This window comes from Mustelus asterias, chromosome 20 (assembly GCF_964213995.1).
Source record: "Mustelus asterias chromosome 20, sMusAst1.hap1.1, whole genome shotgun sequence".
Classification (NCBI taxonomy): domain Eukaryota; kingdom Metazoa; phylum Chordata; class Chondrichthyes; order Carcharhiniformes; family Triakidae; genus Mustelus; species Mustelus asterias.
This window is the reverse complement of record NC_135820.1, coordinates 17,833,562-17,849,020: the sequence shown is the minus strand read 5'-3', so window position 1 is coordinate 17,849,020 and position 15,459 is coordinate 17,833,562.

Below are 15,459 nucleotides of genomic sequence, written 5' to 3'. Positions count from 1 at the left end.
ACTGGGCTTTCTCTCCATGGCTTAGCATCCATTGTGTAGCAACTTTTGCGAAGTGCTTTGTGTCTTTTTAATGCTAAAGGCATTGTACATGTACAACTTTTGTGTTAATGTACAAGGTTCGCACTATACTCCAATTTTCCCTGGTGGGGAGAAAGTGACTCTGCAACATCTTAGCACCCATTATCACAGGACACAGTAGACATCTTAAACGTGGGGAAGGCCACGTGTTGGCAAACTTGTTGGCAAAAAGGCATAATCAAAATATCGGAGCCATGCACTCCAGGGTACAAATATCTATGATGATGTTAGCTGAAAAAAGACAGCTGGGCTATCACACCTACTGACAAAGTAACTTTAAAATAATCTGAAGCATGAAGCATTGATTTTCAATGCCTCACTGATAAGGATGGCACCTCATACGCACAAAATGTTACAGCTTTATAAAGTCACATAAATTTTAATGTAGGTGGGGATTCTCCTGTCATGCTGCTGTGAATGGAGATTTGGCTGAGCACCAAATATCTTCATTCTTGCTGGCGGCAGTGGCAGGGTGTATGACATCAGAGAATTCTGGCCATAATGTTTTTTAAGTGGTATCACTAAAATTTAAATACAGCAAAACTATTATTTTTTTTTAATCCTGCGTTTCCTAGAACTGTGATAGACTAGTGGTTAGGCAATGTTGAACTGGTCCTTCACATTGGGATTGGAGTATCTGTCAATATGCAGCTTGATGCTTCATTCATTATCATTACTGATTCGGACATTGCAGCACATACAAGGATTGAAGATATTTTTGCTGCTGCCACAAAGAGCAGCCACTAGTTTAAAGTTTGCTGCAGCACCCACTTTCCTGCCACTTATGTTATTCAAGTGCTGAATTTGGTGCAGTGATCACACTCGCCCAAGACAATTTTCCTGTCTGCAAAATGCACACTGAACACTAAGGTGATCAGAGGGCAGGAAAACCCACACGGTGGATTCAAGTAAGTTTCATTTCCAATGGAAATATTTTGTCTTGACAGGACCAGTTTTTGTTTAGAGTAATGGGGAGAGCCAGAGGTCCTGAAATTTTAAAAAACCCAGTAGGATGACTTTAATTCCACAATGAACACGGAGCATTAAATCCTTAGGGTGCATCTTTAAGACAACTTTAATGTTAGTGAGTAAACTGTTCGCACTTCACAATGCTAATGTAGGGCACATCTGCAATAGTGTGACTTCGGCTTGTTTCATTGGATATTTTTAAAAATTCATTCATGGGATGTGGGCGTTGCTGGCAGGCCAGCATTTAATGCTCATCCCTAATTACTATAGAGAAAATGGTGGTGAGCTGTCTTCTTCAACTGTTGCAATCCATGTGATATATGTACACGTGATATACGTACACTCACAGTGCTGTTCGGAAGGGAGTTCCAGGATTTTGACCCAGTGGCAGCGAAGGAACGGTGATATATTTCCAAGTCAGGATGGTGAGTGACTTGGAGGGAACCTCCTGATGGTGGCGTTCCCAAGTATCTGCTGCCCTTATCCTTCTAGATGGCAGCAATTGTGGGTTTGGAAGGTGCTGCCTAAGGAACCTTTGAGTTCCTGCAGTGCATCTTCATAGAAACCCTACAGTGCAGAAAGAGGCCATTTGGCCCATCGTGTCTGCACCAACCACAATCCCACCCAGGCCCTACCCCCATATTCCTACATATTTACCTGCTAACTCCTCTAACCTACGCATCTCAGGACACTAAGGGGCAATTTTAGCATGACCAATCAACCTAACCCGCACATCTTTGGACCATCTTGTAGATGGTACACACAGCTGCCAATGTAAATTGGTGGTGGAGGGTGTGAATGTTTGTGGAAGGGGTGCAATCAAGCAGGCTACTTTGTCCTGGATGGTGTTGGGTTTCGAGTGTCGTTGGTGCTGTACTCATCCAGACAAGTGGGATGTATTCCATCACACTCCTGACCTGTGCCTTTTGAATAGTGGACAGACTTTGGGGAGTCAGGCGAGTTACTCAGCACAGTATTCCTAGCCTCTGACCTGCTCTGGTAACCACAGTATTTATATTAGTCCAGTTCAATTTCTGCTCAATGGAGACCCACAAAATGTTGATAGTGGGGGATTCAGTGATGGTAATACCATTCAATGTCAAGGGGCGGTGGTTGCATCCTCTCTCGTTGAAAATGATCATTGCCTGGCACTTGTGTGGTGCAAATGTTACTTGCCACTTGTCAGCCCAAGCCTAGATATTGTCCAGGTCTTGCTGCATTTGGACACTGTTGAACATCAGCGAACATCCCCACTTCTGACCTTATGATGGAAAGAAGGTAATTGATGAAGCAGCTGAAGATGGTTGGGCCGAGGATAGTCCCCTGAGGAACTCTTACAGTGATGTCCTGGATCTGAAATCACTGACCGCCAATCACCACAACCATTTTCCTTTCTGCCAGGTACGGCTCCAACAAGTGGAGAGTTTTCTCCCTGATTCCCATTGACTCGTTTTGCTGGAGCTCCCTGATACCATTCTTGGTTAAATGTATCAGACACACATGGAAATCGTCACAACATTTAAAGATCTCTAGGTAGGCTAGTGAGAATGTTACAATTCCCCAATTAGGGACGGAACGGTGGCACAGTGGTTAGCACTGCTGCCTCACAGCACCAGGGACCCGGGTTCGATTCTGGCCTCGGGTCACTGTCTGTGTGGAGTCTGCACATTCTCCCCATGTCTGCGTGGGTTTCCTCCGGGTGCTCTGGTTTCCTCTAACCCTCCCAGGATGTACGGATTAGGTTGATTGGCTAAACTGACCCTCAGTGTCAGGGGATTAGCAGGGTAAATGCATGGGGTTACAGGGAGTAGGGAATAGGACACAATGGATTGAATATTCTATACTATTGTGGTTCTATGATTCTATGAATTAGAGCATTTGTTTCTTCAATACAGAATTGGTTTTACATCCCACGTGCTGACTTCAATGAAGTGTACAACTGGGCAGGGTGTTCAGCTAATGTTTCACCTCATGCTATCAGTTTTCCAAGAGACCAGTTAGGCTAAAAGTACAGATTCATTCTCTGTAAAGTCACACCTAGTGTTCCTAACTCTTTGGAGTGAAGCTGGGAGGTCGCAGGGAAGCCAAAGCAATCTTCAAATGTATATAGGGATATTGGTGGAGCTAACTAATCCAAAGCTAAACAGTTTAGTAATAAAACACCATCAAGGTTTCTGCTAATTGTCCATGTACGACTACCCAACTGATTAATGCAGTGGGTTGCAAATTATTTCGAGCATGGGAAGAACGCCAGTTTCCAGTAACTTTCAAGTTTTATTAGAAAGCGAGGCTGCTGTTTAATTAACCAATCAGGTCCTGGAATACCACAGAGCTGCTTAGTTCACCTATCAATCTGCCACACTGGGCTGATTCGTTTCTGAACTTCCCATTGTCAGTATATCATTCTAGAGCCAAGTCAATCTCACACAAATCTTCTCCGCCCAAGGAGAAGGGTCTTTGAAATAGTGTTTAAAATTTAAAATCAGGGTTTTAAGACTAATAATTGAGGTTTAAAGGCCCCTTTTGCAGCAGGTTTCTAACTTCCATACCTTAAAAACTCGCACTCCTTCTGGGAGAGGAAGGGTATGCATGATCTCACCCTCACTGCCCAATGCCTGCCTGAGCCCACTTGGAATCATTTCAATCCCTTGATGCATTGACATCAAATTGACCTCAGTCAGGCTGGGCTGGATGTACTCATCCATATTCACTACCTGCAGCGTGATAATGTGCATTTTGTCAGAAAGTCCTCGCTCCACCGAATATTGCATGATGTCCTCTTCTGACTTTGTTAAAAATAAAGTTGTTTCCTGGGATAAAATTTGACTTTCCATCATGGTTTCCAAACTCCCAACTTCACCACTTTTCTCATGTTTATTTTATGTTCAGCCAACTTCATCGACCTTTACTCTAGTGAATGTTCCCAATTCCGAGGCCTCTACTGTCATGGTTGTCTGTATAAAAAGAAAAGTGAATTACTCAAAGCATTTGCTTTAAGCCATCGAATATTCACAATTACATTCCAGAAGTACTTTATTGATTGTAAAGCCAATGTCCTGACGTCCTGAAAGGTGTTATATAAATGCAACTTATTCTACAGTTCATATTTTCTTCACATATTGGAATTTTCAAACCCGATTTACACTCCCACAGCAAAACAAATGACATTACAGATGATGAATTCAAAACAGCATTGAACACGTTGCTTTTGTTAACATGATTCTCCTGTCTTTTGAGAAATCTCTTCACCCAGAGAGTGGGTAATGTGTGGAATTCACTACCACAGAAAGAAGTTGAGGCCAAAACATTGTGTGATTTCAGGAAAAAATTAGATATATCTCCTAGAGCTAAAGGGATCAAGGGATATGGGGGTGAGAAGGCAGGATCAGGAGTTTCTATATAGAAGGCATTTTCTGTCTTACAAAGATACCTGGAGCCCAGAACATCCAAGATTTTCTTGGACAACATTTTGCAGTTTTAACTGGGATATTTTCCAGTACCTTTGAAAAGTTATGAGGATGAGCAAGGGGGCAAATTCAGGGCTTCTCTCTGGTGGAATATTTTCCAGAAATTAAATTCTTCGCATGGCAGCAGCATTTAGAGTCCTTCTGTGATTTTATCTGCCAGGCCTCATTAAAATGTCACTGACAAATTTCTTGCCCAGTGTTAGTATACCAATTTGCATCAATTTAACATCTTTGCTTGTTTTAGATAACCACCTCCAAAATAAAATGCCAGGCAGCAAGATAAAGTAATTTTAACTGTCCACCCATCCAGAGCAACCTCTCCTGGGCAAATGGAGTTTAAAACAGAACCCAAAGACTTCACAGGGATTGATGAATCTGCAGTTCTGTATAACAAGGATTGCTTCAAATACCAGCTCAGCTTCACAGAGATCTGAAGATTTAAAAGAGAGACTCGATAGAGGTATACAAACTCATGAAGGATCTGGACTGAGAATTTTATTAGTGTCACAAGTAGGCTTACATTAACACTGCAATGAAGTTGCTGTGAAAATTAGTCATCACTCTGGCACCCGTTCGGGTTCACTGAGGGAGGATTTAGCATGGCCAATGCGTCTAACCAGCACGTCTTTTGGGAGGGAACCGGAGCACCCAGAGGAATCCCAGGCAAACAGGATAAGGAAACTGGCTCCCACACTGCAATCAGTGGTTCTGATCTTTCCACCAAGCTGATCACCCCTGGGCAAGGGGACTGGTAAATGCTGGGGGGGAGGTTCCTCCCTCTCAGAGGGCCTGGGTAGGGAGAAGGCCCATGGGCAGCCTGGGAGGGAAGGAGTGAGGGAAAATTCTCGCCGCTGCTCCACCTTCTGTCGTCTTCGAGAGGCAGCGCCGCCACCTCCATGCGGCCCGACCTAGCTCCAGCCTGCGCATGCGCCCTTACCACGCCCAGCCGGCAGGAAACGCGCCACTCGCGCCAAAGCCCCGACGCAAAATGGCGGCGGCAGTGCGCTGGCGTGGCTTGGTGGCGGCAGTGCGCTGGCGTGGCTTGGTGGCGGCAGTGCGCAGGCGCAGTCCAGCGGTGGCGGCGGCAGTGCACAGGCGTGGCTCGGTGGCGGCAGTGCACAGGCGCAGTCCAGTGGTGGCGGCGGCAGTGCGCAGGCGCAGTCCAGTGGTGGCCGCTCGCAGGCGCGGCTAGGTGGTGGTTGGGGCGGCCAGTTGCCCGGGTTGAGACGGAGAGGCTTTGGCAGTGCCAGAGTCATAGAAACCCTACAGTGCAGAAGGAGGCCATTCGGCCCATCGAGTCTGCACCGACCACAATCCCACCCAGGCCCTACCCCCACATATTTACCCGCTAATCCCTCTAACCTACGCATCCCAGGACTCTAAGGGGCAATTTTTAACCTGGCCAATCAACCTAACCCACACATCTTTGGACTGTGGGAGGAAACCGGAGCACCCGGAGAAAACCCACGCAGACACGAGGAGAATGTGCAAACTCCACACAGACAGTGACCCGAGCCGGGAATCGAACCTGGGGCCCTGGAGCTGTGAAGCAGCAGTGCAAACCACTGTGCTACCGTGCCACCCATCCGTCTGCCAGCGGCACCAAACTATAATCATATCCCAGCTCATTCTTTAAAATGTACAGGCAAAAAGAAATCCAATAAAATTTGGAAATTAAGTAACATTTGTCAAAATTCCTCTTGCATACTTTCTTAAGGCTAAGGAAATTTGGCATGTTGGCTACGAATCTCACCAACTTTTACAGATGCACCATAGAAAGCATCCTTTCTGGATGTATCATAGCTTGGTACAGCTCCTGCTCTGACCGAGACAGCAACAAACTACAAAGGGTTGTGAACAAAGCCCAGTCTATCACACAAACCAGCATCCCATCCATTGACTTTTGTTCTTGGACAGAGCAGGAGCTGTGATACAACTAGAAAGAATGCATTCTATGGTGCATCTGTAGAAGTTTGTGAGAGTTGCAGTGGACATGCCAAATTTCCTTAATCTGAGAAAGGCATTGGTAGGCTTTCTCAACTAGCGTCCACATGGAGGGACCAGGACAGGTTGGTGGTGATCTGGACACCAAAAACGTGAAGCTCTCGACCACTTCCATTTCATTGATGTAGTCAGGGGCTTGCCCTCCACTACGCTTCCTGAAGTCGATTACTATCTCCTTTGTTTTGTTGACATTGAGGGAGAGGTTATTGTTGTCGCACCGGTTCACCAAATTCTCAATCTCTTTCCGGTACTCTGTCTTGTCATTGTTTGAGGTGTCATCAGCAAACTTCAAAATCGTGTTAGAGGGGAATTTGGTCATACAGTCAGAGATGTATAAGGGTATATAGTAGGGGGCTGAGGACACAGCCTTGTGGGGCACCGATGTTGAGGATAATCATGGAGGAGGTGTTGTTGCCTATCCTTACTGACTGCGGTCTATAGGTTCGGAAGTCTAGGATCCAGTTGCAAAGGGAGGAGCTGAGCCCCGGGCCACGGAGTTTGAAGATGAGTCTCTTAGGAATAATGGTGTTAAAAGCTGAGCTGTAGTCTACAAATAGGAGTCTGACAGAGGTATCTTTGTTATCTAGGTGCTCCAGGGTTTAGTGTAGGGCCAGGGAGATGGCGTCTATTGTGGACCTGTTGTGGTGATAGGCGAACTGTAGTGGCTCCAAGCAGTGTGGGAGGCTGAACTTGATTTGTGCCATGACTAACCTTTTGAAGTACTTAATAATGATGGATGTCAGAGCCAGTAGGCAGTAGTCATTAAGGCACGCTGTCTGGCTTTTCTTTGGTACCAGGATGATAGGCATCTTCTTGAAACAGGTAGGGACCTCAGATTGGTGTAAAGGGAGGTTGAAGATGTCTACAAATACCCCTGCCAGTTGATCCACTCAGGACCTGAGTGCTCATCTGGGTACCCCATCTGGGCCAGTTGCTTTCCAGGGGTTGGCTTTTGAGAAGGCTGCTCTGACATCGGCAGTGTGACCTCAGATACAGGTTCATCCGATGCTTCCAGGATGGATGGCGTGTTCTCGCTGACCTCTTGCTTAAAATGGGTATGAAATGTTGAGCTCATCGGGAAGGGGTGCATTGGTGCCGGTAATTTTACCTGCCTTCATTTTGTAGCCTGTTATGTCGTGATGATTTTCCTCCAGGGTTGCACACAGCAGTGTCTTGGAGATTGGTGTTCAATTCCTGCAGAGTCCAGTCCAATCAAAGAGGGTTGGCCAACCATAATTTAAAAGCATGCTGTTCAAAATGCAATGTAGGAGAAGGAAGCTAAATAAACATATCACAGAAGAAGGGGATGCTATATGTAAGGTAAGATGCAGTCAGGTGGTTGGAGGCTGCTCTGGAGCTAAACAGCATGGACCAACTGGGCTGAAATAGCCTTTTTCTGCTGTAAATTTATGTAGTTCTATGCTGCTGTGGCAATCAATAAGATTACTAGTATTTCTTTGATTTTGACAGTTGTGTATGAGGATGTGTATTTGACAGTTGTGTATGAAGATTGTTCCACTGGAGCAAGCTGAAAGGGAGTGATTGGAGGCAGCAGTGCTGGTAGGAGATTAATTGAATTGTTTATTTATTTAATTAGTCAGCTAGTGTGTGTTTTTTTTTGGCCTTTTGCAGTAGAATTTTAAGTTTAAAGTGAAAACTGGAAGTGGGCTGCTAAGGAGTCTGGGAAGGGTTTTTTAAGCACGTGAAGTATAAAAGGTAGGCTGCAGTATACAGCGGGCAGCGTCGGGAGCGGGCAGTGGAGTGAGTGGGAAGCAGAGTGTGAGCTATAAGGCTTTGGCTCACAGGGCTTGAGTGTGTGGGAAGCAGAGTGTGAGCTATAAGGCTTTGGCTCACAGGGCTTGAGTGTGTGGGAAGCAGAGTGTGAGCTATAAGGCTTTGGCTCACAGGGCTTAGGCAGTAAGGGCGAGCAGAGGTGAGTTTAAATTCATTTCTGCACTTTCTACCTGGTACTGGCAAGGTATCGAGAGGGGATGGGTGTGCAGGCAGTGCTATGTTCCTCTTGCACTATGTTTGAGGTGAGGGACGACGACAGTGTCCCTGCTGATTACACCTGTGGGAAGTGCACCCATCTGCAGCTCCTCCAAAACCGTGTTAGGGAACTGTAGCTTGAGTTGGATAAACTTAGGATCATTAGGGACGCAGAGGTGGCCATAGACAGAAGCTTTAGGAATACAGTTACTCCGAGGAATGAAAACAGATGGGTGACAGTGAGAGGGGCTGGGAGGAAGCAGTCCGTGCAGGGATCCCCGGTGGTCGTTCCCCTTAGCAACAAGTATTCCGCTTTGGATACGGTTGAGGGGGATGACATACCAGTGGTGAGCCGCAGTGAGAGGATCTCCAGCACTGTGTCCGTCTCTGTGACTCGGAAGGGTAAGGGGCAGAGCGGGAGGGCAATAGTTATTGGGGACTCGTTAGTTAGAGGGATAGATAGGAGGTTCTGTGGCAGCAAAAGAGACTCACGGATGGTATGTTGCCTACCGGATGCCAAGGTCCGTGACGTCTCAGACCGTGTTTTCCGGATTCTGAAGGGGGAGGGGAAACAGTCACAAGTCGTGGTACACATTGGTACCAATGACATAGGTAAGAGAAGGGACGGGGATTTAAAGCAGGAATTTCTGGAGCTGGGCTGGAAGCTGAGAGCCAAGACAAAACATGTGGTCATCGCTGGTACGTTGCCGGTGCCACGTGATAGCGAGTTGAGGAACAGGGAGAGAGTGCAGTTAAACATGTGGTTGCAGGGATGGTGTAGGAGGGAGGGTTTCAGATACGTGGATAATTGGAACACATTCTGAGGAAGGTGGGACCTGTACAAACAGGACGGGGTGCACCTGAACCAGAGGGGCACCAATATCCTAGGAGGGAAATTTGTTACGGCTCTTCAGGGGGGTTTAAACTAATCATAGAAATCATAGAAACCCTACAGTGCAGAAAGAGGCCATTCGGCCCATCGAGTCTGCACCGACCACAATCCCACCCAGGCCCTATCCCCACATATTTACCCGCTAATCCCTCTAACCTACGCATCCCAGGACTCTAAGGGGCAATTTTTAACCTGGCCAATCAACCTAACCTGCACATCTTTGGACTGTGGGAGGAAACCGGAGCACCCGGAGGAAACCCACGCAGACACGAGGAGAATGTGCAAACTCCACACAGACAGTGACCCGAGCTGGGAATCGATCCCAGGACCCTGGAGCTGTGAAGCAGCAATGCTAACCACTGTGCTACCGTGCCGCCCAACCACTGTGCTACCATGCCGCCCTAATTTGTCAGGGGAGTGGGAAAAGCAGTCCAGAAGTCGGTGAGGGTGGTGAGGTATTGGGGAAGGTATCAGGCTCAAGGGTGGGTACCGGTAGACAGGAAGGTGGGTTGAAGTGTGTCTACTTCAATGCAAGGAGCATCCGGAACAAGGTAGATGAACTTGGGGTGTGGATTGGTACTTGGGGCTACGATGTTGTGGTCATTACGGAGACGTGGGTAGAACAAGGACAGGAATGGTTGTTGGACGTTCCGGGGTATAGATGTTTCACTAAGTGTAGGGAAGCTGGTAAAAGAGGTGGAGGAGTGGCATTGTTAATCAAGGATAGTTTAACGGCTGTGGAAAGGCACTTCGAGGGGGATCTGCACACTGAGGTAATATAGGCTGAGGTTAGAAATAGGAAAGGAGCGGTCACGTTGCTAGGAGTTTACTATAGGCCCCCAAATAGTAATAGAGATGTGAAGGAAGAAATTGCTAAGCAGATTATGGATATGTGTGGGGGTCACAGGGTAGTTGTCATGGGGGACTTTAACTTTCCAAATATTGATTGGAGCCTTTGTAGGTCAAATAGTTTGGATGGGGCAGTTTTTGTGCAGTGTGTGCAGGAGGGTTTCCTGACACAATATGTGGATAGGCCGACAAGAGGTGAGGCCACATTGGATTTGGTACTGGGAAATGAACCGGGCGAAGTGTTAGATTTGGTTGTGGGAGAGCACTTTGGAGATAGTGACCACAATTCGGTGTCTTTTGTTATTGCAATGGTAGGGCCGTACGGCAGGGCAAGGTTTACAATTGGGGGAGAGGTAATTATGATGCGATTAGGCAAGAATTAGGGGGCATAAGTTGGGAACAGAAACTGTCAGAGAAAGGAACTAATGAAAAGTGGAACTTTCTCAAGGAACAAATACTGGATGTCCTTGATAGGTATGTCCTTGTCAGGCAGGGAGGAAATGGCCAAGTGAGGGAACCATGGTTCACGAAAGAGGTGGAATGTCTTGTGAAAAGGAAGAGGGAAGCTTATGTAGGGATGAGGAAATAAGGTTCAGATGGCTCGATTGAGGGTTACAAGTTAGCAAGGAATGAGCTGAAAAAGGGGCTTAGGAGAGCTAGGAGGGGACACGAGAAGTCTTTGGCGGGTCGGATCAAGGAAAACCCCAAGGCTTTTTACTCTTATGTGAGGAATAAAAGAATGACCAGGGTGAGATTAGGGCCGGTCAAGGACAGTAGTTGGAACTTGTGTATGGGGTCAGTAGAGATAGGCGAGGTGATGAATGAATACTTTTCTTCAGTGTTCACCAAGGAGAGGGGCCATGTTTTTGAGGAAGAGAAGGTGTTACAGGCTAATAGACTGGAGGAAATAGATGTTCGGAGGGAGGATGTCCTGGCAGTTTTGAATAAACTGAAGGTCGATAAGTCCCCTGGGCCTGATGAAATGTATCCTAGGATTCTTTGGGAGGCAAGGGATGAGATTGCAGAGCCTTTGGCTTTGATCTTTGGGTCCTCGCTGTCCACGGGGATGGTGCGAGAAGACTGGAGAATGGCGAATGTTGTTCCTCTGTTTAAGAAAGGGAATAGAAATGACCCTGGTAATTATAGACCGGTTAGTCTTACTTCGGTGGTTGGTAAATTGATGGAAAAGGTCCTTAGGGATGGGATTTACGACCATTTAGAAAGATGCGGATTAATCCGGGATAGTCAGCACGGATTCGTGAAGGGCAAGTCGTGCCTCACAAATTTGATAGAATTTTTTGAGGAGGTAACTAAGTGTGTTGATGAAGGTAGGGCAGTTGATGTCATATACATGGATTTTAGTAAGGCGTTTGATAAGGTCCCCCATGGTCGGCTTATGATGAAAGTGGGGAGGTGTGGGATAGAGGGAAAGTTGGCCGATTGGATAGGTGACTGGCTGTCTGATCGAAGACAGAGGGTGGTAGTGGATGGAAAATTTTCGGATTGGAGGCAGGTTGCTAGCGGAGTGCCGCAGGGATCAGTGCTTGGTCCTCTGCTCTTTGTGATTTTTATTAATGACTTAGAGGAGGGGGCTGAAGGGTGGATCAGTAAATTTGCTGATGACACCAAGATTGGTGGAGAAGTGGAAGAGGTAGAGGGCTGTTATAGGTTGCAAAGAGACATAGATAGAATGCAAAGCTGGGCCGAAAAATGGCAAATGGAGTTTAACCCTGATAAATGTGAGGTGATTCATTTTGGTAGGACTAATTTAAATGTGGATTACAGGGTCAAAGGTAGGGTTCTGAAGACTGTGGAGAAACAGAGAGATCTTGGGGTTCATATCCACAGATCTCTAAAGGTTTCCACTCAAATGGATAGAACTGTGAAGAAGGCCTATAGTGTGTTAGCTTTTATTAACAGGGGGTTGGAGTTTAAGAGCCGTGGGGTTATGCTGCAACTAGAATCATAGAATCATAGAAACCCTACAGTGCAGAAGGAGGCCATTCGGCCCATCGAGTCTGCACCGACCACAATCCCACCCAGGCCCTACCCCCACATATTTACCCGCTAATCCCTCGAACCTATGCATCCCAGGACTCTAAGGGGCAATTTTTAATCAACCTAACCCGCACATCTTTGGACTGTGGGAGGAAACCGGAGCACCCAGAGGAAACCCACGCAGACACGAGGAGAATGTGCAAACTCCACACAGACAGTGACCCGAGCCGGGAATCGAACCCGGGACCCTGGACCTGTGAAGCAGCAGTGCTAACCACTGTGCTACCATGCCTACTGTACAGGACCTTAGTGAGACCACATTTGGAATATTGTGTGCAGTTCTGGTCACCTCACTATAAGAAGGATGTGGAAGCGCTGGAAAGAGTGCAGAGGAGATTTACCAGGATGCTGCCTGGTTTGGAGGGTAGGTCTTATGAGGAAAGGTTGAGGGAGCTAGGGCTGTTCTCTCTGGAGCGGAGCAGGCTGAGGGGAGACTTAATAGAGGTTTATAAAATGATGAAGGGGATAGATAGAGTGAACGTTCAAAGACTATTTCCTCGGGTGGATGGAGCTATTACAAGGGGGCATAACTATAGGGTTCGTGGTGGGAGATACAGGAAGGATATCAGAGGTAGGTTCTTTACGCAGAGAGTGGTTGGGGTGTGGAATGGACTGCCTGCAGTGATAGTGGAGTCAGACACTTTAGGAACATTTAAGCGGTTATTGGATAGGCACATGGAGCACACCAGGATGGTAGGGAGTGGGATAGCTTGATCTTGGTTTCAGATAAAGCTCGGCACAACATCGTGGGCCGAAGGGCCTGTTCTGTGCTGTACTGTTCTATGTTCTATGTCACCTGTCCAGAGGGAAGCAGACGTTAGAGTGAACAGAGATTGAGTGGCAATCTGCACCAAGGCCGAACAGGAATGCAAGAGCCAGAATGTGCTAATACAGTCCTGCCTTGTCTTTAACAGGTATAAATTTACAACTTAAAAGATTTTGTGAGTTATTTCACCAAACTTGTCTCATGTTTCCAAAATGTGAAAGTCTCAAATGAACACAATTAGAATTTAAATTCAAATAATTCATACATGAAAAGATAAATTAAGAACTTTAAGATTGCCACAGTGGTACAGTGGTCAGCGCTGCTGCCTCACAGCGCCAGGGACCCTGGTTCGATTCCCGGCTTGAGTTATTGTCTGTGTGGAGTTTGCACATTCTCCCCGTGTCTGAGTGGGTTTTCTCTGGGTGCTCCGGTTTCCTTCCACAGTCCAAAGATGTGCGGGTTTGGCCATGCTAAATTGACCCTAGTGTCAGGGGGATTAGCAGAGTAAATATGTGGGTTTACGGGCATAGGGCCTGGTGGGATTGTGGTCGGTGCAGACTCGATGGGCCCAAATGCCTTCTTCTGCACTGTAGGGATTCTATGATCATCTGATTCCTCAGCCCAACATTTCATGACTTTCTCGGGATTTTCCCGCTTAGCTTTGCTCACTAATATCACGAAGAAAGTTAATGTGTTTAATGACATGTGTGAAATTTTCATTTCAACGAGCTGAATCTTTTAACTGGTTGCTCATCTCAATAGTGAAAATAATAGGAAAAACAAAAAGTGCAAGTGCTTTCTGCTCTCATTCTGAATTTAACAAGCCTTGGGTTTTGTTCCATCATTTCTCGCAGTAACCTTTCCACCAATTGCTCACATCTCCAAGTATTTCTGTAACTACTTAAGGCCTGTTTCCAACTGCTTATGCTTCAGTCCCATGCCACTGTTTCTTCAAATCTGCTCTGTTAGTTGTGACAAAAATGGAATGTAGGATATTATGATGTTTTGGGACTGTTTCTTTACATTTCAGGTAAAATGAAGGTGGTCATTCGACCTATGCTGAAGTCTACCTGACAGCAAGCCTGCGTGGTTTGATTGATTGAGATTAAAGGGAGCCCAGACTGTTTTACTGGTAAGAACTTGCAATGTTTGGAGACAATGTTATAATTCAGGTCAGAAACTCCAAAGTGTGTTGTGTAGCCTGCCTGGATCAGACGTTTTGCACTGTGAATTTGGCTCGGGTGAGCATGAGATGTTTCACTTCAAGTTTGATTCACCTGACCCACTAGGGAGCTTTTATCAAACAAAGTTTATTTAAGAATACAGTTAACATACAGCAATAATTTTTACCAATTACAAACAAGAAAGAAAAACAATCAAGATATTGTATATCCCTGAATAAACATATGAAATGTTCCAATCAAACAAACTTCCCTGTACCACTTTAACAAACCCCACTGGCTTATCCTGTTTTTACCACCTCAGTCTTCCCAGTACTTTTCTTAAACCACCAACGCTACTACTTTGCATGGCCTAATTTATTACAGTGAAAACATCTGAGGCTTTTCATTTCTCTTCCACCCTCCTGGATTTCTTTTTTAACCTGAGGTACACTCTCTTTATTATCTCCCACAAGATCTCCTTTATGTTTGCCACTTGAGTATTTCTCTATTCCCCAATTTCTATCCCTCTCAGGCTGTAACCAATGTTGGAAACCAAACTTTGATTTATGAACTAATTCATAATCATCTGCCATTTCTGCTGCTAACCTCACAGTTTTAACCCTCTGCTCTTCCACATGAGTTCTCACTAAGTCAGGAAGTGAAATTTTAAACTCCTCCAAAATAATCATTTCTCTAAGGGCTTCATACGTCTAGTCTATTTTCAAAGCCTTATCCAACTATCAAAATTACTGTTTGATCCTTTCAAATTCTATGTTTTTTCCTTAGAAGCCTACTGTTGTCTGTAGGCTTCTGGCACGAGTTCATGTGCACGTAAAATGGATTTTTTCACCTCATCATGATTCCAGATACCTCCTCTGATAGTGATGCAAACAACTCACTAGCTTTACCTACCAACTTTGTTTGAATCAGTAATACCTACATGGTCTGTGGCCATTTCATTTGTTTAGCCACTTTCTCAAATGAAATGAAAAAGGCTTCTACGTCCTTCTCATCAAACCTTGGCAATGCTTGGACGTATTTAAATAGATCCCACAAAGCCTTTGACTATGAAGCTGTTGTTTTTTCTCACCATCCTCATCACTATCCTCAAACTGTACTATTCCCTTTATGACATTCGCCTTTTTTTGCCAGCTTCTGAAGTTCAAATTCTCTTTTTCTTTTTCTCTTGCCTGCAATTCAAGCAGGTTCATTTTTTTTCTTTTT